At 39.3% G+C, this 24,141-nt stretch overlaps 1 long non-coding RNA gene across 8 annotated transcripts in view; it reads right to left on the bottom strand.

Moving 5' to 3' along the window:
* Positions 1 to 21,068, bottom strand: part of LOC123624955 — a 28,496-nt gene extending 7,428 nt beyond the window's left edge. For 3 of the 8 annotated variants that reach the window (XR_006730309.1, XR_006730313.1, XR_006730312.1), the window contains exons 1-6: positions 19,995 to 20,019; positions 8,445 to 8,566; positions 7,772 to 7,910; positions 5,843 to 5,919; positions 5,661 to 5,734; positions 2,482 to 3,370 (exon numbers count right to left, since the gene is read on the bottom strand). This is a non-coding gene — a long non-coding RNA (uncharacterized LOC123624955). Of the gene's footprint in view, positions 1 to 2,481; positions 3,371 to 4,116; positions 4,148 to 4,629; positions 5,735 to 5,842; positions 5,920 to 7,771; positions 7,911 to 8,444; positions 8,567 to 19,994; positions 20,028 to 21,022 lie in introns of those variants that run through there. The other 5 variants (XR_006730308.1, XR_006730307.1, XR_006730306.1 and 2 more) reach the window with 5 other exon arrangements.
* Between the last annotated feature and the right edge of the window lie 3,073 nt (positions 21,069 to 24,141).

The following is a 24,141-nucleotide window of genomic DNA, read 5'->3' as shown; positions in this document are numbered from 1 at the left end:
AGCAGTTAAGCCTCAGATCCTCATAATTGATTGAACTCTTAGGAACTAATAATAATTTTTTTTTTTTTTTTGCGACAGAGCCTCACTGTGTTGCCTGGGCTAGAGTGAGTGCCGTGGTGTCAGCCTAGCTCACAGCAACCTCAAACTCCTGGGCTTAAGCGATCCTACTGCCTCAGCCTCCTGAGTACCTGGGACTACAGGCATGCGCCACCACGCCCAGCTAATTGGAACTAATGATCTTCTTATCTCAACAACAAAATAGGAGAATGTATCTGTGTTCATTCTAGATGTTTATTCCAGCTAAGTATGATGATATCCAACATTCAGAGTTCATAGCAGTACCTGTCCATGATACCTCCCCAGAAAAGAGTGTTCTGAGTCCTTTTTACCATTTTCTTTTAATTTTCCTTTTTTAAAAGAACTGCTAGTGCTGTATCCAACAAAGTAGGAAAGGTGCTGTAAGTTACAGAATCACTGCTGAGATTTATTCAGTAATTCAAATCTTTAAAAAAATATACCTAAGGGAAACTTCTTCCACAAGTTTTATTATTTTGCTATGGAAAGTGTTTTTACTAAAAAGATCAATATGAGCTCAAAATACATATCTGGGATTAAGTCTGATATTTTGATTAACAGTGAAGCTGTCCCTCTGATCTACAGCTTCATGTTTATTAATTAATGATAACATAAATTCTATAGATGACTTCATTTGGGAACTAAATAAGCACGAATTCTGGCCTCTCAGTAAAAATGTTTTACATTTCTAGAAATGGAAGGATGTCTTCTAATGTTTAATCATCATAAAATTGAAACAATTGAGTCATTTTATTAAAAAAGGAAATACAGTAGTCAGTTGAGGGTTGTATGAAGATACGCATGATAATAGTCCTCTTTAAATGTCTGTAAATGCCTGTTTAAATGTCTGTAAACACTATAGTTGTCACATGAATTCATCACTTTTATGTAATTTGGATAGGTGTCATTAAAGCTTTGAAATACTCAGTTACTTAACATTTCTATTAAATATTTATAAAATGTTTTTATGCTTCACATGATGCCCTTGTTTTACAGATTTCCAATCAAGATGTAAAGGGTGAAGAATCAAAGAACAAAGAATCAGTAACACGTGAAATTTAAGCCTTTCAATCATGCAGATTCCTAATGATTCATAACTCATTGTCATGTTATTTCTCTATATGCCATGTATAGTTTAATGTCCAATAAAATCAAGTTACATATATCACTTTTCTTTTTTTTTTTTTTTTTTTTTTTTTTTGAGACAGAGTCTCACTTTGTTGCCCGGGCTAGAGTGAGTGCCGTGGCGTCAGCCTAGCTCACAGCAACCTCAGACTCCTGGGCTTAAGCGATCCTACTGCCTCAGCCTCCCGAGTAGCTAGGACTACAGGCATAAGCCACCATGCCCGGCTAATTTTTTTTTTTTTTTTTTGTATGTATATTTTTAGTTGGCCAGATAATTTCTTTCTATTTTTAGTAGAGACGGGGTCTCACTGTTGCTCAGGCTGGTCTCGAACTCCTGACCTCGAGCGATCCACCCGCCTCGGCCTCCCAGAGCTAGGATTACAGGCGTGAGCCACCGCGCCCGGCCCACTTTTCTTTAATCCAAACAAATTATGCACATCTAATTTGGGTAATTATAACATGGCATTAGAAGTTTATAATTATTTTAAGTAATAGTTTAAAGACATGCTTTTGAAACAGATATGGATTTTTTTACTAGTCTCTACTGGCATTATTAGCTAGGCAGTGTGATTGGGGAGGTTAACTTATTTTTTATTGACTACTGGGAAAAAGCAATCAAAATAGTCAACCTATATGTTTCCTTTCTGTCTTGAGTAACTTTGACTTTGTGTTTTTAGAGGTGATCACATTGTGACTAGCATGATTAGACTAACAGCAGATTGGTAGACTCGTCCCATTCAAGTCAATGTTTCAGAATAGGGCATCGATTAATTACATGTATTGCTTACTTTAAGGTCAAACCCCAGTTAGAAAAATGTGACCTCTGACCTCTTGTGACATGTTTGGCATTGAAATTTCTGAGTTCTCCTGGAGTTCTTCCTGTTGCTGCAGATATACATAAGCCCAAACTGTAAGTCCTCTTCGTGTGTAGCTTGACTGTGAAGTTGCAACTAGGTACATATTACTTCTTTTTTTATGTATTATAATTTAACTTGTTGAAGCCCAATTTCCAGGAACTGTTTATTTAAGTTCAAGTTTGCTATGTCTCTCTCTCTCTTAGAGAGGAGGAGAATGGCCATTCCTAAGTCACTTCTTTGTAAATAAGTTAGTTTGAAAAACTACCTGTTATTATGCTGCTTATGTAATTCCAAGGATTTTTCATGGAATTACTCATTGTATTCTCCTTTCAATCTATATTGATTTGTTATTCTTACGTAGCTTATTGTGAAAGTGGATTGGCAGATATACTTTACCACTGTTATCATTAGTATTTTATTTTACCTGATAGCCTTACAGAAGAAGTAGCTAATTCTGAATAACCAAAGTCCATGGTGAGTTTTTTCCAGGATGCCAAAATCTTCTGGCATTCATCTTGCCTTGGATTGTTGTCTAGCTGTGTTCATGTGCTTGACATTTCTTTGCAGTTCTATGAAGGAAACCTACAGACAAGGCTCAGCCTGGGTGTGCGCTCTGGTCTGGCCACCGCCGCACCTGGGGCAGAGGCTGTGCCCAGGATTGGGCCGGCTCAGCCACAGCGAGGGAGCAGGACCCGCCCCAGCCGCTGCCGCCCCCACGTCCCCGGTGGGCCTGTCGCTCCCTGGCTCAGGCATCCCCCTCAGGCTCCTGCCTTCGCCCACAGCCCCTTGTTACCACCTACTCGGTTTCCAGTTCCCCCTTCCCCGTGCAGCCCATTCACCCGCTGGGGTAAAGCCCTGTAGGTGACACCCCCTTAATCTCCCTTCTTCCCAGTGACAGCCTTTCCGTGTTCTCTTTGCCATCGTCTCCGCATCCTTTAACTCTGACCCTTCCTTCTTTTTCTCTTCCATTTTATCTTTTTCTCCTGCGATCCTCACTCCTTTCTCCCTGTTTTTTTGCTCTTCCTTCTCACCCTCCTCACCGGTTTATCTCCGCTCCCGTCTGTCCCCTCGGCCAAATTTCCTCCCCCTTATTGGACGTCCTTCCTCGCCCGCTGGCACACCTGTCCCCATCTCCTTCTCCAAGCTTCAGGGGTCTAAGCAGGAACAATTTGAGGACCGTCTCTTCCCAAGAACTGCAGGGCGGGCAGATGGGGATTTGTAGTTTTCTTCTTCCTTTTGGGTTTGGAGAAGGGAGCTTGGAGGTGTTGAAGAGAGCCTGGAAGCCTTGTTCTTACCTACTGTCACGGCAAAACCTGAGAGATGGTGTGTTACACGTGATAAAGAGAGGGCCAACTTGATACTAAGACCTTACGAAATATTTAGCTTTTTGACAAAAGTAGCTAAAAAATACTTTGATTTATTTTTTTTTTCTAATTTTGAGCATCTTTTAGTGGGGAGATACAGCTTCAGAAATTTAAAAATACTTATTTACAGGTTTGACTATTATAACTTAGAAAAAATGATTTTTTTTTTCTTTTTGGAGGCAGAGACCAAGGGCATTTGAGGACTGACAATGACCTTGCTTCGCAAGTCAGATTGTGACAGCCTCTTTAATGCCTTCCAAAGGGTTCATTTGTTTTGCCTTCTCTGCTTTAGTTGGGAAAACCTTATATTTGCAAGTTTTCTCCTTCCTGTTTCAAAATACCTTGAGATTTCAGTTGGTTTTTTTCATTGAGTTGGATTACACGTGGTTTGTGGTACATTTATTAAAAACATTGCTCTGGCCGGGCGCGGTGGCTCACACCTGTAATCCTAGCATTCTGGGAGGCCGAGGCGGGTGGATTGCTTGAGGTCAGGAGTTCGAGACCAGCCTGAGCAAGAGCGAGACCTCGTCTCTACTAAAAATACAAAGAAATTATCTGGCCAACTAAAATATATATATAGAAAAAATTAGCCGAGCATGGTGGTGCATGCCTGTAGTCCCAGCTACTCGGGAGGCTAACGCAGTAGGATTGCTTAAGCCCAGGAGTTGGAGGTTGCTGTGAGCTAGACTGATTCCAGGGCACTCTAGCCCGGGCAAGAGTGAGACTCTGTCTCAAAAAAAAAAAAAAAATGGTTGATATACTTAGCTTGAAATCAGGAAGAATGTTTATTTAGGATAACTAAATAAAAACCAAATTAAAGATGAGAAATAAAAGATAGTAAGCATTTCTCATAAATTATCTCCTATTAATTTTATACTAAAACTTAATGTAAAATATTTGCAAAGCTGATATATGATAAAGTTGCAGAGATTAGCAATCTGGGGACTATTTATACTAAAAAGATTAAAATTAATTCCTATGTTCAAACATAACCTCCAGATGACTCAAAGGGTAGCAATGTGAACGTCAAAATTTAAAACGTTTACCAGAATATTTAAGAGAATATCTTTATGTCCTTGTTGTGGGGAAATATGTAGACCAAAAAAAGAGCTGGAACATCTAATCAGAATTTTAGCCATATAATTGAGACAGTCGGGCAAGAGCTATTCCTACAAAAGCACAGACCTAGACAGTGGCAGGATACGTACCAAATCCGAACAGTGGTTGTTTTCAAATGATGGGACTATGGATAATTTTTTATAACCTCCTTGTATTTTTGCATTTAATTGTATTTTCTAAATTTCCACACAGTATGTATAATACTTAAGGAAAAAAAACCCCACAGTTGGTTTTAAGGATTCAACAAGATACTGAAAGAATCTTTCACATCAGGTAATACTACTAGAATTATAATACTACTTTACTATAGTGAAATGTATTAATACCACATTAATGAGTAAAATTTAAAAAGCACATACTCTTAGGTGACTCCATTAAATAAAATTAAACACCTATTTTTTAACAAATTTCAACCCCAACTACAAACAGGATTCTCTTAATTGATAAAGATTTTCATATCTGAAATGAACAGCCATCACTTTTTATCAGAAGACAGTAAAGGTATTTCCATCACCACTGTGATTTGAATGATCTGAGAATGTCACAAAATACAAAGTAGCAACGTATATATTAGAAGAGATTATACATAGATGATGTACCTATCTACCTAAAAAGTATAGAACTGTCATCTAAAAAGCAATTAAAAATAAAAATAATAGAATACAATTTTATTCTATTTCTGCATATCTACTATGTGCCAGGCTTTACTCCTAGTGCTTTACATACTTAACTCATAGTTTCACAACAACGCTATGACAGTACTATTAACCTCACTATATAGACAAAGAGGAGGCTGAGGTACAAAAAGGTTAAGTAAATTGCCCAAATTTATTCATGAAGTTGCTGACAGACCTGGGAATTGAGCCAAAGTTACCCATTTCTGGAGCCCATGGCACTCTAATAACAAAGATCTGATTAAGAACAGCACAAACTAATGACTGCAGCTATTTGTCTATAATGACTGCAGCTATTTGTCTACGTGTCCCCCTATACTAGCCTGGGACACTGCTGTGGGAATGGCCTTTGACTTTATCACCACTGTGGCCGATGTCTGGTACAGAACCTCTAGTGAACAGCAGGCACACAGCAATGCACATTTGACTGAATTTGGGAAACACACCTGTAATTACTAGAAGAATCATAAATTGAAATTTCAGAAACTTGGTATTTCTGGAAATGAGACCTTCAATCACCCTAAAAAAAGAGAAATAACTTTGTGAAAAGTAGAAACACAACAAATAATCATAATATGAACAATTAACAAATTTAAAAATGAAGTTCAAAAAAGAAATCTTGGCATACCTCAGATACTGAAGGGCAGAGACCACCAATATGTACCAAATAACCTTTATCTCTTCGTAAGGGTTCAGCATTCATTTCTGCTTGTAGAAAAACACAATATACCACAGAAATGATCATTATTGTATTGAGATGTTTAAAAGGAAATGAAAAATTGCTAAATATTTCATGGTTTCTTTTTACTATCACAAAGCTTATTATAAAGTTATCAGCAAATATCAGCATGACCAGACTAAAGACCAAAAACCTGGAGTACAGTGCTAAGATTTCTGGGCCCTAATCATATCTTAAAAAATAAATGGGTTGGATTAGTTAATATTAAGTCTCTCATAGCTCAAACGAATAAATTACATCTAAAAGGAGTAATCAGTTACAGCTGTCCCTTGGTATCCCTGGGGGACTGGTTCTAGGACTCCTTGCAGATACCAAGATCTGAGGATGCTCAAATCCCTTATATAAAATGGCACAGTATTTGCATATAATCCACACACATCTTCCTGTATACTTTAAATCATCACTAGATTACTTATACTACCTAATACAATGCAAATTCTATGTAAATAGTTGTTATGCTGCATTGTTTAGCAAATAATGACAAGAAAGTTGGTTGAATCCATGAATACAGAACCCATGGGCTGACTGTACATCACGACTAAAACAGTCTGTCATTTGTCCTTGGTTCAGAGAAGTGCTGTGGGAACACTGGATGTACACAGGATCTTAACTCCTTAGTGTTAGCACTGGCTAGAGCTAGTGGTTTCAGAGACCTCTTTACACACATTCCTTTGCTGGGGAAATAGCACACCAAGAAAACCTTTCAATCAGACAAATATCAACAGGAGGTATTATATAGCTTGTGATAATGTTAAGAGCACATACGAAAAAAAGAGACAAATTACTTGAGTTAGCATGATTTTGGAAACCACACATACTAGGATTATAGATAATTTTTTTCTTGCTTGACAAAAAAAATTCAAAATTCTTAGACTGCAATCTCATAGTCAATATTGTGAAGGGAACCTGGTCTGAAATCAAAAAAGATTCACTAAATTGAGATTTGATGGCCAGGTGCGGTGGCTCACGCCTGTAATCCTAGCACTCTGGGAGGCCAAGGCAGGCAGATCGTTTGAGCTCAGGAGTTCGAGAGCAGCCTGACCAAGAGCGAGATACTGTCTCTACTAAAAATAGAAAGAAATGATTTGGACAGCTAAAAATCTATATAGAAAAAAATTAGCCGGGCATGGTGGCGCATGCCTGTAGTCCCAGGTTTCGGGAGGCTGAGGCAGAAGGATTGCTTGAGCCCAGGAGTTTGAGGTTGCTGTGAGGTAGGCTGACGCCACAGCACTCACTCTAGCCCGGGCAACAGAGTGAGACTCTGTCTCAAAAAAAAAAAAAAAACATATCCACACAAAAAAACCTGTACGTGAATTTTCATAGCAGCGTTGTTCATCATAGTTGTTTGGGTTCACTCACTCACTATCTATTCATCAGTGAATAGATAAGTCAAATGTTGTATATCCTACAATGGAATAATATTTAGCCATAAAAGAGAATGATGTACTGACATACACTGTCCAGATCACACTTGAAACATTATGTGAAATGAAAAAAAGCCAGTTGGCCACACAGCATATAATTCCATTTATACCACATATCCAAAGAAGCAAATCTAGAAAGACGAAATATGTTAGTGGTTGCCAGGGGCTGAGGAGAGGGAAGAATGGGGAATGACTACTAATTTCTTTTTTTTTGGGGGGGGGGGATGAAAATATTGAAAAATTAGATAGTGGCAACGGCTGTATAACACTGACTTATGGACTTTAAAAAAGTGATTATGCTATATGAGTAATCTCAATAAGGCTGTTACAGGAAAAAAAAATAATTTCTTCCCTCATTCCCGCAAAACAGAAAAATCGGTTACTTAGGACGTACTCTCGGAAGTACTAAGTTCTGCTCTGTGACACTGCCAAAGTGCTTCTGAAACAGGTTCCACAGATCTGTACTCCCTCCAGCACTGCATTTAGCACCTGTGTCACTGTGCGCATGTCTGAATCAGCACCATCTCTTAAATCTGATAAAAAAAATTTTATTATTGGTTAAACACTTTCCCCTCCTATTTTCATCATATATTTCTTTTCAAAGGGTCAGTTCTTAGCCTTTAAAATTTACCATCTTTATGCATACAGCACCAATGCTTCAATTTCTCAGGAAATGTAGAAATAGTTACTTTCTCACCATTTTGGTCAGCAATAATTAACTCATCCCAATGGGTTCCATTTCAGCTTTTAACAATAAAACCTGCCTTGAAGTCAAATATTTTGAACGGTTATAAGACCCACTCTGCTTCTCAGACAGGGAAATTAAGAGGGTCACTACAATATGAGTCCACCTGGGTTACGTCTATTTCCAGTTTCCTGACTGCAATTCACTTTCAAGTGAAACGTCCAAGTGGCTCCCAAGATATTTTAAAACCATAAGGTGTGGCAGAAAGGAAATGAAACATTTATCAGCATCTTCTACAAGCCAAGTGCTTTATGTGTATTACTTCATTTAATCTTAATTAGCCTATTACCCTCACTTAAATGAAAAGAAAAAGAAAAATCACCAAGGGTAAGAACTTGCCACGCAGCAAATATGTGCCAGAGTTAGGGATCAAACTGAGGTGTGTCTAACTCCGAAGTCCATATTCTTTCTGCCACTGTACAGCGCTTCCCAAGCTTACTGATTCTGAAAAATCAGAAAGGACTTCAAATGTGGGTTCTGCCATTTACTGTGTGACTAGTTTCTAAGCTTCTTTAGAACAGTTTACAAACACAAAATAAATATAAAAAGAGGAAGCTAAAAACTCACTGTGGAATGAAACTTTTTAAAAAATAATTTTTAAAACAGCAAAATGTATGGAATAATTCTAAACACTTTTCTCGAATTTATCTCAAGATTCACTTTACCTTCCAACAAACAGAGACACCTGCATATCCATTCACAAACATAATGTGGATGAAAAACATTTTTTAGTGACCACACTGCCAGTCTCTAAACAAGAAATACATCATTTCTCAGTAACTACACTGCTTTTTATTTTTCTTTACCATGTGAGAAGTGCTTTCCGCAACACATGCACTGTCCAGGATGTAGCATTGCGGGGTAAGAGAAATGGCTACTGAACAGAAAAAGACTACAAGAGCTTGCGAGCAAGCAGTACTACAACACAGAAAACGACATAGCTAAAAACAAGGCAAAACATCAACAGCCTACTCTACCCTAGGTAACAGGGACCTTTCCTGTGGCAAAGGAAAAAACATTTAAATCATAAAACCCTTAAAGGATCTTTGATTGGCTTTAAAAATTGCTACTTTAAGGCCCAGTGCAGTGGCTGGCGCCTATAATCCCAGCACTCTGGGAGGCCAAAGGAGGATCCCTTCAGCTCAGGAGTTCAAGACCAGCTTGAGCAAGAGTGAGACCCCATCTCTACCACAAACATAAAAACTTAGCCGGGCATGGTGGCGCATGCCTAAGGAGGATCACTTGAGTCAAGAAGTAGGAGGTTGCAGTGAGATCTGACGACTCCACCAGCACTCTAGCTGTCTCAAAAAAAAAAATTGCTGGCCGGGCATGGTGGCTCAACGCCTGTAATCCTAGCACTCTGGGAGGCCGAGGCGGGCAGATCGTTTGAGCTCAGGAGTTCGAGACCAGCCTGAGCAAGAGCGAGACCCCATCTTTACTAAACATAAAAAGAAATTATACGGACAGCTAAAAAAATATATAGAAAAATTAGCCAGGCATGGTGGTGCATGCTTGTAGTCCCAGCTACTCGAGAGGCTGAGGCAGGAGGATTGCCTGAGCCCAGGAGTCTGAGGTTGCTGTGAGCAAGGCTGATGCCACGGCACTCTAGCCCAGGCAACAGAGTGAGACTCTGTCTCAAAAAAAAAAAAAAAAAAAAAATTGCTACCTTAAGACCTAAACAATTACTTGACAAGATTGGGACTGGTAATTTCCAAGAATGCAATACACCAATACATATCAGCAATTCTTCCACAAGAATTTTCACAGTCATAAAACAAAAGTCAAATAAAACATTAACATAAAAATTCTTACATGCTAAATTTTCTTTTTCTAAGAACTCCCTCACTCTGACACATAAAAAGGGTAGCAATATCTAATAAAACTGTCATACTACACATAGATGAAGTCTGTCAAAAAAACACATTTTTCTTCTAGAAGTTTTTAATATTAAGACATCAGTAGGACTTGCACAGTCTAAAAAATATGAACATATTTACAGGCCCATATTTCACCATATGGCTATTTAAAATAATTCTACTTTACATAGAGTCAGGAACGGTTTTTGTTAGCTAGTATAAAACAATCAGGCTATTGTACAATGGTGAGAGAGCTCTTAAGAAAAAAATTACTGCTTAAGTAATTCTTGTCTCCAGTTGACTCTGCCACATTCTGCTCTCCATAAACACCATTGTTTTTAATCACAACTTTACTGACAGCTTTACCCTTGTCAAACAAAATTTTCACTTTCCAGTAAGACTCTTTCAAACTAAAGTAACAAAAAACAATGCTTATATGATGATAACGTTTGCTAAGGCAAAATGTTATAGAATAGTGTGTATAATAAGACCTTACTTTTGTGAAAAAGCATACATTCACTGATTTATCTGGAAGGACACGCATCAAAATATTACCAGCGGTTGGTTATCTCGCGGTGGTAGGCGTAAAGGTTTCTTCTTTACCTTGTATGTACTTTCTGATGCTCTACGTTAAACACTTTTTTTTCACATGTACATAAGAGAAAGAACAATTTGAGTTAAAGAATAGGAAACGTGGGTATCATATTTTATAATAATTCAATACCACCAGTTCAAATCCACTTATTCAGAATTAACATAAAGCAAATGTTGCTCAAGAAATAGCAATAAATTCCCCTGAGCCAACAAAGTTCAATTTTTAAACAATAAACTTCCTCAGATAAGAAAATGATCCCTGTAATTTCATGTCTCTTTACTGGAGAGCTGGGGGGAGGGTTGGAAATGGGCTGGAATGTCCAGGTAACCACAAGAAAGATAACAGGAAAAAACTCGAGAAACAAGACAAAATCATTTCATTGATTTAGTGACATTTATTTGTAGAAGAAATCACGGAGTAGCAGAAGTAAATGATCAGAAAATGTAAGCAAGCACTTCGAGAGTAATAATGGGCAAAAGAAGAAAAAAGCCAGAAAAAAAAAAACCAAAGAACTGAACTCAGACGTATTTATGTAAATCATTCTGGGGGAAAAAAAAGGGTAGATAATGCTATATCACTAACTGAATCGGATCTGCTTTCTTGACTAGAAAAGGAACACCTTTCAAAAGGCTTAGTTACTGCTCAGCAGCAATACCAAGAACACTCTCAGAGGAATCTGAAGATCTTTTGTGCCTGCTTTGGAATAAGCTAAACTATTAGATGTACAGTTAAATAATTAACATACAAACATATAAATAGCTAATTTTATGCATTAAATGAATCTCAAGTAATCATCAGATATGAAGGGAACATAATTTTGAAAAAGAAAAAAGGTAAAGCACTGAGGTAATTTCACTAACTCCTATGAAGAAATTATCTTTAAACCAAACCAAGTAACTCTACTAGGTTAAAACATAAGAAAATGCCAATATTCAAGCAAAAACCAGCAATTTCACATGGGCCCACCCAGTGGTCTCCTGATAAATACTGAACCACCACCTCTTTTGAAAGAAAGAGCCCTGATCTGCAGCTTTTGCCTGTTCCCGTGTTATAACTGTCCCCCCACGGGCAGTCCAAGCTGCAGACGAGGCACCGGGCGCAGTCGAGCGAGAGGCACAGGCACCCACCGACGCCAGCACCACTGGCTCCACGGGACACCCTGAGGACCAGAGCAGGTCCCAGACTGTCTCACCCTTTTCTAAAACCAGGCTTTTGTCTGACTGATCCAGTTTCTGTCTTCCCCAGGTTAGAAGAAATATGCTGTTGACAGTTTAAAATACTAGTACACTAAAATCATTCATGACAGAACAGATGAGACTGGTACCTGGTTTCATCCATTCAGCACTTTACTGCACACCTGTTTGGTACCAGGTAGCGTTCTGGGCATTGTGGACAACAAGGAACAAGACAAAGGAGTTCCCTGCACTCATAAGAAATACATACATGCCGGCCCGGTGGCTCATGCCTGTAATCCTAGCCCTCTGGGAGGCTGAGGCGGGTGGATCACTCAGGGTCAGGAGTTCAAGACCAGCCTGAGCAAGAGCGAGACCCCGTTTCTACTAAAAATAGAAAGAAATTATCTGGCCAACTAAAAATATATATAGAGAGAAAAAAAATTAGCCGGGCATGGTGGTGCATGCCTGTAGTCCCAGCTACTCAGGCAGCTACTCAGGCAGTCCTCAGCTACTGAGGCAGTAGGATTGCTTAAGCCCAGGAGTTTGAGGTTGCTGTGAGCTAGGCTGACACCACGGCACTCACTCTAGCCCGGGCAACAGAGTGAGACTCTGTCTCAAAAAAAAAAAAAGAAATATATATAAAAATACATAATTTCAAGGACTGAGAAATGCCATGAAGAAATTAAAACAGTAATGGGGAAATGGGGAAGCTATTTTAAACTGAGTGGTGAGTTAGGTGATACTTAAGCTGAGACCTTAAAGTTAAGGGGCCAGGCTCCAGATCTGGGAAAGACCATTCAGACAAAGGAAACAACTAGTGTAAAAGTCCTAAGGCAAGAACAAGCATGGCATGTTTGAGAAATTGAACAGACTAACTTGGATAGAGTGTAATGAGCAAAGGTGAGATTGTCTGAGAGGTTGTCAGAGGCAGGAAGATCTCCTGAGCCCAGGAATTCAAGACCAGCCTGGGCAACACAGCAAGACCCCATCTCTAAAAAAAAAAAAAAAAAAAAAATTCTGCTCAGCTGGGCACGGTGGTACACGCCTGTAGTCCCAGCTAGTCAAGAGGCAATGGCAGGAGATTGCCAATGTAAAAACCTCCAATAGAAGTCTCATAGTTTTAGGGAGGAATTTTCAGTGTACAAAAATGTATTGGTATGCCTGTCCTGTTGGTACTGTACTGCCTATTTAGTCCCCCCTTAAAAAAGGAGAGGAATGTAAGTACATTTATTGTTTTGCATGGTAAATTAACAGCTAGCTACAACAATCCCAGGAGTTATGATCACACCACTACACTCCAGCCTGGGCAACAGAGCAAAACCATGTCTCTTTTTAAAAAAAAACTGTGACTACAGCTGAAATTAACTTAGTGGTAGGACTACACACCAGCTCAGAAATAAGGATCTTATTAACCCAAGATGATTACTTCATACATGAAATGCTAACATATGAATTCAAGTACGTCAATGTTGAATTCTAATGAAGATGACCTAATTAGTCCATAAAATAGATTCACTATGTTGTTCAGGCTAGGATTATTTCAAAACCATAGGCAAACACTTCTAGTGTATCATCCAAAATCATTTTATTTGGTATGTAAACAGACTTTTTAAGAATTATAAAGGTCATGTTTATTTTAACATGAAACAAAAATATAATACCAAATCGGATTTTTGTTCAAATTAGTGCTTAGGAGTTAAAGTAAAATATCAGCATATCAGTCTAAATTACATGCTCATATTACAAAAACTGTAAAGAAATACACACATATACATCCACACTCCCTATAGCCATGAAAACCAAGTCCACATTATGGCCACATAAAAGTCCCCCAAGTCAATAAAGACAAATTTTTGCATATTACACAAAAATAGTAAACTGTGGAGACTGGTTTAAGGAGAATTTATACTTGCACATAAAATTATTTATTCATTCAGGAACTACTGAGCTACTCATTTCAACAATTTATCTAAAAGATTTTTTTTTTTAATCAACCAACAGGAAATGAGACCTACAGCTCAGGGAAAAAGGTTAAAAGACAAAAATCTTGTCTTAGCAGAATGAAATACTAAAAATCTGCATATCATTAATTCCCCTTGCACTCTCATTTCCCAACTAAATATCAGTTAAACTGCATTTTTAGACAATGCATTTAAGTCTGTACAAGCATTTTTCTTTCTTTTTTTTTTTCATTTAAGAGCACAAATAAGTATACGCATTTAATAGTACTCAATAAACTTGTGATTACTGTAGCTAGCTGCTAATTTACCGTGCAAAACAATAAATGTACTTATATTCCTCTCCTTTTTTAAGGGGGACTAAATAGGTGGTACAGTACCAAGAGGACAGGCATACCAATACATTTTTGTACACTGAAAATCCCTCCCTAAAACTATGAGACTTCTATTGGAGGTTTCGACAAAAAAAATAAAAACTGCTAAGAATACCATTAGGCTTTCTCAGTAATTTCTCCCTTTCTTTAACAAAAAGAGTTGTTAAAGTTGTTTCTGTGTTGAGCAAAACACAGAAGAACAATGAAGTTTTGGCTTCTGATCTCACCTGAGCCTACATCTCTGATAAAAAGAAGGGTATCATATAGTCCAACTTGAAGTGTCTAGTCCATGAAAATCACCAACACTCAGAACTCAACAAATGTAACTTAAAAGAAATATGGGGCAAGCCCAAAATACATTTTTTACATGTTGTCACCCTATTTCCAAACCAGGTTTTCCTCTTCTTTATTTCATTTGCCTTAGCTCTCTTCATTCCTTTCCCATCTCCTCTGTTCCTTACCATTTCACTGTGTATTTTCACTTCCCATACACAACAATTGACTTGAAACTTACTTTATATTCTTGTATCTAAATTTGTTTCTACTTAATTCTTACAGGACTATACAGTTTTAAGTGAAGTTCAAATACTTTTGTTACAGAAACATGCATATAGGCTGTAACCAGAATCAGGAGTAACAAGACAAGCAGCCATTCATTCAGGAACTGTGAGTGCCCATCACGAGCCAGCCACGGTCCTGGGGACTCTGCAGTGAGTGAAACAATGCTCTATCCCTGAGGGCATGAAAGCAAGCCTGCGCTTGGCAGGTTCAAGAAACCTGGAGGATGCCTGTGGGCCAGAGTAGAGGAAGCCGAATAGAATTCTCAAGAAAACTATTTCCAGCAGTCCTAGGGAGTCAGTCAGCTTTGAACAACCTGTCCAACTCACAAGGCAAAAATGCCAGATCACAATCAGATGAGCTAAAATAAACCATACCTTTCCCCTCAATCCCTTTTCCCACTGAGCTGGACCCTGAGCAGGTGAGGATGTCATACTGAAGAGAATCTGGCAAAGCAAAAAGAGAGATCAAGTAGGAATCTTCCTCCAAAGCAGGCTTCTAGGTCTGAAACAGTGGGAACCAAAGGAAAGTTCAGAATTGTGTGAGAGTCTCAACACTGATTATACTAAACTGTACCTTCTAATGACTAAAATAAGATTATGAATGACAAGTAACCACAAGAGTTTTTATTACCTGAAAGTTACTGGAAAAGCTACCTGATCTTACTAAGAGCTCATCCAGAGGTAGAGACTGAATCTATAGAGGGTCTGAAGGCACAGTGAAAACTGTTTTCTGCTTAAGCCTTACCAAGTCCCATCCTCTGAACATACTAGTTCCACAGATACCCATAAATTCCCACTACATGTAAGGCATAAAATATACACAATGCTAGATGTAGCAAAAATCCATTTTTGCTTTACTAAGCAAAAAGTGAAAGCAAATTATTAAGTCAAATAAAACAAAAGTCATTTTATGTTTGAGTACAAGTACAAAATTTGATCATGGAAGATGTCATAAGAAATCTTAGCGTGAGTTTCTAAGCGGGCAGGCGACAAAATAGAAATATCAGGGCTCACCATTTAGTCATTTTCAAAGTCACCTCTATTTAATGCGGGCTTATCTAATGCATTCTAGGAAAAGGAGTGAGCATGTGTTACTGTAATTTTGACTGGAATACATTTACAGGTATTTTACAGTGTCAAGATAAAGACAATAGAGACAATTTATTACCAAGTCTTTTTGGCATTTCAATCCAGAAACCCCATTTGGATGCAGTCACAGAGCAGTCTCAACTAAATTCTACTCCATTCATAATCTGGTAGTATTACAGAAAGATTCAAGCATACTTAAGCTTTGAACTGAGGCAGCAAGTCAATATTTAATATGCTAAATTCCAAGTTTTTCCAGGAAGTATGAAAAAAATCAGAAAAAATGCTATCACCTAACTAACAAGCAAGCTTTAAGGATAAGCACGTTTTACTCAGTTCCTCTCAAGAATACACAGAGAACCTACAATGCCCCATTCTGACACAGACCTAAAACATTACTAACATTTAACATTCAATAAAATGTTAAAATATTTGTTTCATAAAAACTGAGATAAAAAAACACTAAAACAGGCCAGGTGGGGTGGCTAGTACCTGTAATCCCAGCAGTTTGGGACCCAGAGGCTAGGAGTTCCAGACCAGCCTCGGCAACATAGCAACACCTTGTCTCTACAAAAAATTTGAAAATTAGCTGGGCATGGCAGTGCAAGCTTGTAGTCCCAGCTACTCGGGAGGCTGAGGTAGGAGGATCGCTTGAGCCCAGGTGTCTGAGGTTGCAGTGAGTGATAGACATGCCACTGCACTCCAGCACGGGTGACAGAGTGAGACCCTGTCTCTAAAATTAAAAAAAAAAAAAAAAAAAAACACTACAATAAATCAAAAGCAATAAGCATGTTTCATTGTGAGTGAAAAATCTCATAAAATCTTAAAAAAATCCCAGATTCATCCTAAAACAGATGAGAAACCTAAACATTTTCATGTTTTTTAAAAAGACAACTGGGAATTAAAAACATAATAAAAACCTATACTAGACAATAAACATGAGAAATTTGTTATATAGCATTTAAATAAAAATTTTAAAATTCAAAAATGTTTTCTACAAATGCTAATTAATAAACTCTCACAATCTACACAGGCAAACATGGGCACAGCTGCAAATTCCACATTAGCATCATTCTTAATCACTAGATTAATTACATCTGAGAGAAAAGAAATTCCTTCTAGGCCGGGCGCGGTGGCTCACGCCTGTAATCCTAGCTCTGGGAGGCCGAGGCGGGTGGATCGCTTGAGGTCAGGAGTTCGAGACCAGCCTGAGCAAGAGTGAGACCCCGTCTCTACTAAAAATAGAAAGAAATTATCTGGCCAACTAAAAATATATATACAAAAAAAAAAAAAATTAGCCGGGCATGGTGGCTCATGCCTGTAGTCCCAGCTACTCGGGAGGCTGAGGCAGTAGGATCGCTTAAGCCCAGGAGTTTGAGGTTGCTGTGAGCTAGGCTGATGCCACGGCACTCACTCTAGCCCGGGTAACAAAGTGAGACTCTGTCTCAAAAAAAAAAAAAAAAAAAAAAGAAATTCCTTCTAGATCACTCTGAAGGGTCTTACAAAAAAATGAACCACCCCCACCCCCAGCAGACACATCTACCTCGATGAAGAAAACACCAACATTTCAAATATTCCAACAATTACAAAATAGGATAATCCTGGAATTTACTCAGCCTCAAAACATTATGAACTACTCCAACACAGGAATAATACTTTAAAAACATGTACAGTGTTTTCTAAAGTACACAAAATATTCATTATGAATCCTGATTTCTTGGAAAAATTATTTTAACATGTCTCAATGCTGTTGATTGTCAAGAATTCTGATGACGCGCTTATCCAAAAAAACATGCCAGGAACTTTTTATTTAACGCACCACAGCCTGCTTCCACTGCTCTGTATCATCACTATTAGATTCTTATCAACACCAGACTGATAGCGGTAAACTGTCAAGAAATACACATTTCCTCCTCCAAGAAATACACATTTAAAGAAAAACTCTCACAACTCTCTACCACTAAAATTTGAGGGATTCCTTTCCTTATTATTCCTAGGAACAACAATCATAAAAAGCTAACAGCCAATAAGTCTAAAACCTAAAAGTTCTATTTGAACGTATACATTATTTTCAACAATGTATAAACTATTTTAAGCATTGACAAGTCAAAAGGGTCCACCAAAATTCAAAAGCTAACTGCAAAAAAAAATAGTAATCTACATTATTTTGTAAAGATCAAGATTGGCTTTGGAGTGCATTAACTCAGACTTCTGAAGAGGCCAAATATTGTTTTTAAACATACATAAATAAGATAAAAATAGGCAATGCAACCTTAGAATAAATGCAATACTAAAAATTTCACCCTCTTTTTAATAAGCAGTTTTATCAGTTGTAAAACTACAGGTAAAGTCCATATATGGAACCACAAATTATTACTAATAATCCTTCCAATTTCAGCACTATCAAGTTAATACTGTATTTGTTTGTAAATAGTAAAAAAAGGACAAAATAAAATTCCTGAAATGGTGCTTTATTTAAAAACGTTTCTTATGGAAAAGGAATCCAATGTTTATCATCAGTGATTTTTAAACACAGAAAATATTGTTGTTGCAAAGATTATTTACAGAACACAGAACCAGAAATACACGACCTTTCAATAAACACACTGTACTAAAATCTTCTTGTAAGACAGAGATAATAAAAACATCAGTTTGTTAAATCTCTTCCTCCCTTCTTTTTAAAATGTAGATAGATTTTACTAAACAGACAATATGAAAGCATGACCCAATAATCTTAGCCCTTTTAAGTTACTTATTAACTTTTAAATAGACTGTTAGGAATTTACAGTTCCTGCAGTTCACCTGCCATCTTTCCCAACTTAAAGCAGGCACTAGGCGTTTAAGACAGCCTCCACCTGCAACATCAATTATAAGAACTTTATGCTCGTTTTAAAAAAGGATTATTGTGAGTTTTGTTCGTCCCCAGAAACACCACTCAACACAGATCACAGCACATAACAGATGTTTAATGAATATCTGTTGAGTAAATGGTAATGTTTAATTGTATTAGTGCAACATTAGTTTTTTTTTTTTCTCCTTCAGTTTACAGTTCTCCCTAGTTGGAAAAGAAACTAAAGACCATAGCAGTCCCTCAAAAACACATAAACAACTTTATTCACAATGAAAAATAAAGCTGGGTCTCAAAATACAATCCCAGCGCCTCTTTATGTTCTCCATTATTTTTAAGGAAAATGAGAAATAATAAAGCCTGTTTTTAAGAAATAGATAATGTATACCAATTTTTCTCAAAATAAAAAATTCACATTTCAAACTTATTTTCTATCTTAGTAGCACTGAGAGTAACTGATTGTTCCAAAGTATGCATATATTGGGTAAAAATCAAAAACAAGCATATAAACAAAACTACACGGTTTTTGCCAACGTTTTTCCCTTAATCTTAGTCAAAAGGGTATGTGCCTAAACTTTACTAGATGTGAGACCCGCTTTGTCTGATGGTTCCAGATTCATTCGTTCAACAAATATTTTAATGAGCATCTACTGTATTCCAAGCCCTTCAACGTATAAATTTTGTAAGCTGCACAGCACCACCTGCGAATTCCTCTACGAAGCCTTATCATTTAAAACAATTGCAAGGTAATAAGGAATCTCAACACTGTTTCTTGTGCATATTTAAGTCAGTGGATTTCGCCGCTATTTCAGCTGTTAAAGCGGCAGAGCGAGCCGCTACCCACCACGCCCGGGACCAAAGTCGCAACCCGCAGCCACAGCCGGTGAAACCACCTGCGGAGTCGCCCGCGCTCCTCCGACGCGGCGGCGGGACTTTCGCTCCGAGCCCAGCGAGCTCCGCGGCGGGACCCGCGGGCGGGACGCGCCGGCGCCTCGGGCGACAGTCGGGGCTCCGGAGCCCGGGTCCCCGCCCCGCCAACCCGCACCCGGAGACCCCGGGCGTCCCCGCCCGCCCCTCGCGCCACCCTCGCGACCGCCAGACCCGCCAAGTGGGGGAGGGGTCCGCATTCCCGTGTCACCGCGGCGGGCGCTCGGCCGCCTCAGTGCCCGCCTGCCTGAATGCCGAGCTGCGCTCGCGTCCGTTCCTCAGAGAGAACGGACGAAACCAAAGGGCGGTCCTCGGGGAGGAGACCTCGCCCAAACCTGGAAGCGGAGCCGCAGGCGCAGCCCGCAGCCCGCAGCGCACGGCTGGCAGGGCCGGGCCGCGCTCACCGCGGAGCCCTCGGGGACCGGGGTTCGGGGCTTCAGGCCGCCGCGCAAGGGCCCGAGAGGGCGAGGCGCGGGGCTGGCGCTGCACTCACCGTCGCCTTTGTCTGGGCCGCCCGCTCTGCGGCTCCTGCCGCCCCCACGCCAACAGCTGCGCTCCAGGCGCGCTCGCCGCTTCCGCTTCCCGGCTCCCTCCGCCCCGGCCAGACTCGTGCGCAGGCGCAGGCGTCGCGCGCTCCGAGAGCGGCGGGAGGGCGGGGCTTCGTCGCGCAAGCGCCGTGGCCGCCATGACGGCCCCGCTCCGGAATGGGCGGCAGCGGCACCCCCACCCTCGCGCCGCGCACTTTGGATGGAAATTGTTCTTAAACATATTATCTTTTTAACAGAAAATAATTTACATTTTCCTTAACATAAACAAATATTTTGCTGTGCTATTACAATACATCCATCGAAAAGCCCCAAGTCACTGCATCTTTTTGAGTATCACTGTTATTGGAAGTCTTCCCCTGTTTCCAATTGCCACTTTCAGCTGTTGTCAATACTTCTGCTTCTGGAGTTGAGATGCCAGAATAAACTCATTAGAAGAAAGAATGAAGGCAGGAAAACGTAAATGACCTCAGAACATTATAACTAACTTGGCTTCTTAGACACCTCCCTGTTTCTCTACCTTCCCACTTCCTCATTCTTCGTTGTGCTCTGAATTATAAGGGTATCTTAATAAATGCAAAGCAAATTATATAATAAATTAAAATAAAGATTAAAATGCACCAGTGAAAGCAGCTACTTACTTCTTCAAATTTATGACATTTTCAAAAACATTTTTTGCTTTTGTCTATAGGGGAATAAAATGAAAGAAAATGGAAAATTAAATCAGTATGAGTTTGGATCGAACAGGTAAGATGCCAGGAGTTTCTGATGAAACTGAGACTGAAATCTCAATAAATGAAGAGCTTTAATATTCTATATTGTTTTATTTATTTGTTTGAAGGCAAATGGCTAAAGCAGATGATTTCTTAAAGTCCCTTTTAGCTATTATTCTGTATGGTTACATATGCTACACAGAAAACAAATACTATTTCAATTTCTCCCGACATGTATCTGCAAGCTCATACATCTGACGTACCTCTCAGGATGTTTCCTTTAAGTCTGTGATATCAGATGTTTTTCTTAATTCCAGGGAATCCTGAAAACATGATTTTAAATTAAATTATAAATATATGATAAATAACACGTGGTCTATCTGGAGTTCCAAACTAGTATTAATAAAATGTAAAATTCAACTTCTAATGCACTTTGTGGCAACAGCAGCCATGAGGATAGAGCTGGTAATAATCTATATCCCCTTTTCCCTCTTCTAGCATTTTCTCACAAAAGCCTCAATATAATCAATGAACCAAAAACATTTGCTAGTATATACTGTCTCTTTATAAAGTCAAATAAAATTTTGTTATTAATTATATTGATTTTACCTTATTTAGAAAATTTCCATTAGGTTTTAAACTGTCAAATGAGGGAGATTTTCCTGATCCTTTTATCACAGCCACCTGAGTATCTACACAATCTTGACCCTATGACCACTTTGTTACAAGCCACACTTCTTTGTTGCTCAGGAAAACAGATTTTTAAAAAGACTCAGAAACAGGTGAACACAGAATCAACCATAGAAAGAACTGAAAAGGCTAAAGATATATCCTGTAAAAATTCCTATCAAACCTTCTTTGAACAAAGAGAAATGGTGACAGGCAACCTTAAAAACTAAGCTGGGTAGGGTGGCATGTGCCTATAGTCCCAGCTACTAGGGAGGCTGAGGTGGGAAGATCACTTGAGCCCGGGAGTTCAAAACTGCCACAAAAACAAAAACCCTAAAACAATAAATAAATAAAGCATTGAAGGGAGAAGGAAATACCAATTTACATGGGTACATATTTATATGTGTAAGGAGAAGAGGTTTTCACTTTTCATTATTTATTTATTTGAGACAGGGTCTCACTCTGTTGCCTCGGCTAGAATGCAGTGGCGTCATCATAGCTCATTGTAATCTCAAACTCCTGGGCTCAAGCCATCCTCCTGGCTCAGCCTCCCAAGTAGCTAGGACTACAGGTGCACGTCACTACACCTAGCTAATTTTTTGCAGAGATGGGTCTCGCTTTGTTGCCCAGGCTGGTCTCAAATCTCTTGGTCTCAAATGATCATCCCACCTTGGCTTTCCAAAGTGCTGGTTTTACAGGCATGAGCCACTGTGCCCAGCCAAGTTTGCACTTTATTTATTTATTTTTTTTTTTGAGACAGAGTCTCGCTCTGTTGCCCGGGCTAGAGTGAGTGCCGTGGCGTCAGCCTAGCTCACAGCAACCTCACACTCCTGGGCTTAAGCGATCCTACTGCCTCAGCCTCCCGAGTAGCTGGGACTACAGGCATGCGCCACCATGCCCGGCTAATTTTTTTTGCTATATATATTTTTAGTTGGCCAGATAATTTCTTTCTATTTTTAGTAGAGATGGGGTCTCACTCAGGCTGGTCTCGAACTCCTGACCTCGAGCGATCCACCCACCTCGGCCTCCCAGAGAGCTAGGATTACAGGCGTGAGCCACCGCGCCCGGCCTCAAGTTTGCACTTTAAACAAGGTAGTCAAGGAACACTTCTCTGATAAGGTCAGACTTGAACAAACTGAAGGAGGAGAGAAAGAGAGTCATGTGGCGATCTAACCAGTCAGGAGGCTAGTGTAATAACCTAGGCAAGAGATAGTGATGGCCAGGACCACCGCGACTGCAGCAGAGGAGGTAAGAACTGATTAGATCCTGGATCTAGTGACGTTAGAACAGAAAGGCTTTGTTTTTGTTGATATAGATATGAATTCCAAGAAACACATTAATTCTGAGATACATATTAGACATTCAAATGGAGAGACAGAGTCTGGAAATCAGTGAAGTTCACAAAAGCTGCACTGTCCAGTAGCCACATGTGGCTATTAAGCACTTGAAATGTGGCTAATCTGAATTGAGATGTACTGTAAACATAAAACACACATCAGATTTCAAAGACTTAATATGAAAAAAATATAAAATCTGATTTTTATTTCATTACATGTTGAAATAATATTTGATATACTGGATTAAACAGAACATATTAAAATTAATTCTACCCATATCTTTTACCCTTTTTTGATGTGGCTACTACAAAACATAAAGTCATATATATTGCTTATATTATATTTCCACTAGATAACACTGACCTAGTTACTGATGTAAATTTGGGATTCATTAGAATGGAGATTTTTTTTTTTTTTTTTTTTTGAGACAGAGTCTCGCTTTGTTGCCCGGGCTAGAGTGAGTGCCGTGGCATCAGCCTAGCTCACAGCAACCTCGAACTCCTGGGCTTAAGCAATCCTACTGCCTCAGCCTCCTGAGTAGCTGGGACTACAGGCATGCGCCACCATGCCTGGCTAATTTTTTCTGTATATATTTTTAGCTGTCCAAATCATTTCTTTCTATTTTTAGTAGAGATAAGGTCTCACTCTTGCTCAGGCTGGTCTCGAACTCTTGAGCTCAAACGATCCACCCGCCTCGGCCTCCCAGAGTGCTAGGATTACAGGCGTGAGCCACCACACCCAGCCTACCTGGCTGTTTAAAAGACTAAAAAACAAATAAATGGATTGATGATAGTTGTCCAAAATATATTCACTAATAAATGCAGGTTGTTGAAGTGTATGTAACTGGTGATTCTAGTTTGTATACATATGTATATATTTAGCTGTATATTTGCATACGAAGGTGTGTGTAGATGTACTAGCAAAAACTTGAAAATACACATACAAAAATGTTGGCAGGTAGAGGTATACGGGATACACCAAATAGCAAACAAATTCTGCACTCAACAAACAGTGTGTAGCACTAGCCTCTCCATCCTGGAGTCAGAAGGTCCAACAAGATCCTGGGTCCCCTGGACCCACACTGTGCCATCTGGTCCAGGCCTGTCATCTCACAGGGGACTGTCCATGTCTCCAGAACACACGGACTCATTCTTCTCTTTGTGGAAAATGCTGAGCTCACAGAAACCTTCCCTATTGGCTTCCCATGTCTCAAGTCTATGGCCTGGGGAGTTGCTAAGTTCCTCTACACATGTGACCATAGTCCCTTTTGCTTTCAAGGACATCCCCATCATTTCTATAGGCACTGCAGAAAATGGGTTTCAGAATCCCTTCCTGGGCTAGAGAATATCCTCGTACGGAAGGGTCAGTCAGACCTG

Source organism: Lemur catta, chromosome 20, assembly GCF_020740605.2.
Source record: "Lemur catta isolate mLemCat1 chromosome 20, mLemCat1.pri, whole genome shotgun sequence".
NCBI classification, from domain to species: Eukaryota; Metazoa; Chordata; class Mammalia; order Primates; family Lemuridae; genus Lemur; species Lemur catta.
This window is presented reverse-complemented; position numbering and strand designations above follow the sequence as displayed.